Genomic DNA, 4,017 nt, shown 5'->3' with positions numbered 1-4,017 from the left:
GTGTGTGTATGTGCATGCGTGTGTGTGTGTGTGTATGTGTATGCGTGTGTGTGTGTGTGTGTCTGTTTGTGTGTGTGTGTGCGTGTGTGTATGTGTGTGTGTGCATGCGTGTGTGTGCGTGCGTGTGTGTGTGTGTGTATGACTAAATGTGTCATGTTTATGACATAAAAATCACATGCGTTTATGTATTTTGAATGGACTACGGGATGATCACAGAATGGCAGATCAGAATCAGATCAGTATGTTTGCGCTGACCAGCCGTGTGAATGTGCAATAGCAGCTCTTTACAGCCTCCAGCATCTCTAATACACATAAGAACAGCCTCATCCTGATGCTGGTGTCCATGATCTAGACAAAGAGGGTGCTTAAAGGGGTCATATGATGCTTTTTTAAAGTGCTTTTGCTTTCGCCTAGAAACACACAGCGTCTCCTTGACATGGCTGCTTCAACACTAACTGCGGTTACTGACACCATGCCTTCTTTCTTTGCGTGCACATTTGCGGCGGGATTATGCAAATATTTCCACATAGTGGGGTAGATATGTGGGGGCGTGTTAGAATGAGCCGTTTTAGGGGGGCGTGGCAGAGTCTTAACTTTGATAAAGAATATCTCTTTGGTTTTGAGACTTTAGTCTTTGCAACTTCAGGGATCTTATCTATGCACAATCAGCTTGTAACACTCCAAAGAGAAAGGAAAACTTGAAATCGCATCATATGACCCCTTTAAGAAAGAAGAACTTAAGGAAGCAGAGTCAGGACTGTGTGCGTCTGTGCCTGCGCTCAGCTAATGGCTCGGCATGCCTCCGTATAAATATTGCAGTCAGGCAGCATTGAGCTCAAGCAGCTGCGTCCCTGTATCTGCGGCACGCCGGCCCCGGGGAACACTGACCCAAATCAGCAAGACAAACACGCTTCACACCTGCATAAATGAGTTAGCGGCCGCTAATGATGACACAATGCGCTGCACTGTCCGCTAACAAGGCAGGAGAGTGTAGAAAGCAGAGTCTGTGTGAACCGCATGAATGAAGGGATGAAGGAAGTGAGAGAGAGGAAGAGAGAAACAGAAGAACAGGTGTGTGAGCAGCAGGGTGCTGGAGAGACAAGAAGACGCCTAGGAACAGATCCAGACCACCTGCATCCTCACACACCGGCTGAGAGTCGAACCATACTCCCAAACTCAGAGCATCACTGACATCAAACAATCCAGCCATGTCCACCATAGAAGTGTATTTCTATAGAACAATCTAAATCCTTTAGACTTGAGAGAGAAACATGAAGCAATTCAAACCAAATGCTTCAGATGAGGCTCATCAGATCAGAATCTAGCTTTAGTTGTTAATTGGTTTTAACTCTATAGTGTTTAAAAATGTGAAACTGTTTTTGCTGTCATTCATTTGCTTTGAATCATTACATCTGACCTTTGTGCTCATCAGATTTCAAATAAAATGAAATAATCAAATGAAATGAAGCATCTTTCATTTTCATTTGCAATGAGATAAAATTACAAATCAAAAAAGTATTGTCAAAATCCAGAAATAACCCTGCTGTCTATTTACAGCGTTCTGTTTTATTTAGTGCCCAAACATGTTTACATGAAACCTGCCTACTTTTGTTCACATGGTGTTCAGGTTAATAATAGTTAAGTGATGGTTCAAATAGATTTTCAGTCATCTAGGTTATTGTAGCAAGCTTTTATACATTTTTTTTTGCCAGGACGAGTTATTTGTGCTTTTTGTTTATTGAAGATGTTGCACTATTTCACATCCTTTTGGCTCACTCACTAACTGTGTTCACAGACTGTATCATTATTTGACCTGTGACTCTCTGATGCTGTGAATGGTGATTGCGGTGTGAAATGACTCTTGGTTACAGATGAAAGGACAGTGATGTAGTGTTTGAGCCGTTACACATCTGTGATGACAAACACAAACACATAATGAAGCAGCAGCGGAGACAGAGAATAAACTCACATCACAAACACACGTCCAAAGATACAGTCTGATCTGAAATCATTTGATTGCTTTATCATTTATAAACACAACACAATCAGAAAGCACATGAGTGGAAGTCATTGAGGGTTGGGTCGGGTGGATCAGGGCCGTTTTTGGGTCATAAATGGGTGCCTGACAAAACTGTGCAATGATTGACCCACGTTCACTGATTCTGTAAAGCTATTTAAAAGTCTAAACTTCAGTATGAGGTGCCTTAAACTACTGTGTACATAGTTCCATAAATGAAGCATTTGATACAGTGTGCTAATTGTGTACACATGTTGTTCTTGAGAATTCTTGTGAGATGGGCTTTGCTCCGGTTGAGTTTGGATACATGTAAGATTGAGATTAGATTCATAGCCAGGATCAAGAGTGTGATTATCTGAGTTCAGAAACTGTGAAGTGATCAGAGCGTAATTCACCAGCATCTCACACACATACCTTTTAACATTAATGAAAAGACAGATGCAGGTTTGGACTCATTAGACTCATTTCCATCCAAACACTCTGACTAGTTGACATTACAGCAGCACACTTGGCCTTTATATGTATAGGACATTTCTTGCATGAACCTCACATTAACATTTACATATATTAAGCGACTTACAATAACGCAGCTTAAGAAATTAATTGCAGAGCCAACAGTATTGAGGTTACAGCACAGGCGAACCTTAATCATCTTATTCCTGCGTCTTATTTTGGCCTCGGCATCAGATGCTGGCGTGATCCGTTAAAGAAGGTGATTTCCTCATTACTCGGCTGGTGAATATAATGATTTTAGCATAATTGCTGGCTTCCAGTTTCAGTTGTTATTTAATAATCTCTAGCAAATCAGAACGCATTACAGTCAAAGGGAATTGCCTGCCTAACAGTCACAACTTTTTAGCAAACACACACACACACACACATACACACACACACACACTCACACACACACTCACACACGCACACGCGCACACACACACACGCACACAAAGATGATCTGCTGGATGAAGCAGTTTAGAGTTACGTTTCAATTTGAACTATTTTTGATGATATATGAGAAGAACTGGATTGACATCTGACATCTTAAAGGACTGAAACAGACCCTTTTCAAAACAGATTTTAAAGAAGACAACAGATATTGTGTCACCACAGTGTTCTGCAGCACTTTACATCCGCTGTACTGACAGACTGCGTTTTAATGAGCCAGAGCAATGTTTTATACATACAAGCACATCTCTCTCTCAGTGAGGAACAGAACATGCCCTATTTAATCATTAGAAATGTCAAATTCTGGATTAGTGGCACTAAAACGAATGCATGTCGATAGTATAATAAATGTTTGTGTGTACGAGCCTGTTATTGTGTAGTTTTGAGTGTCTCCTTCAGCTCGGTGTTGTTCTCTCTCTCAGCTGGGCGGCTGTGGGATTCTGGGAGTGGGAGTTTGGCTTTCCATCACGCAGGGAAACTTCGCCACGCTCTCCTCGTCTCTACCGTCGCTCTCTGCCGCCAATCTGCTCATCGCTGTCGGCAGCATCATCATGCTGATTGGCTGTTTGGGCTGTGTGGGCGCGGTCAAACAGAACCGGCCGTTACTCCTGAGCGTAAGTAAACCAAACACGCTAGCATGCTTAACTAGGAAGGAGCAGACTAAACACCCTGTTTGAGTCAGTACAGTACATATGAGATCATAAATAACAAACTACACATTGTGCGAATCAGAAGCATAAGAAATACGGTTTCATCTTGAAGTGACGTGTTTGTTTGACGTTATTCATTTGAACCACAATTTTACTTTCTGCTCATAGTTCAGATAATAAGATGTGGCACTTGAGTGGCAATATTGATGTTGATTAGAGTTTGATGGCTGCTGTAATAGAGGCACTAGCAGGAATTCATATTAGCACCCGCGGGTAAAGCTTATTAGCATCATTTCACTCCACGAGGAACAGGTGAACATGATCATGTCCGTGAGGATTCAACCCAGCGTTTCTGCTGTGAGCTGACAGGACAGCAAGATTATCTACAAAAGCTAATTGCTATCA

Source organism: Sinocyclocheilus rhinocerous, unplaced genomic scaffold, assembly GCF_001515625.1.
Source record: "Sinocyclocheilus rhinocerous isolate Xijiao unplaced genomic scaffold, SAMN03320098_v1.1 scaffold367, whole genome shotgun sequence".
NCBI lineage: Eukaryota > Metazoa > Chordata > Actinopteri > Cypriniformes > Cyprinidae > Sinocyclocheilus > Sinocyclocheilus rhinocerous.
This window is presented reverse-complemented; position numbering follows the sequence as displayed.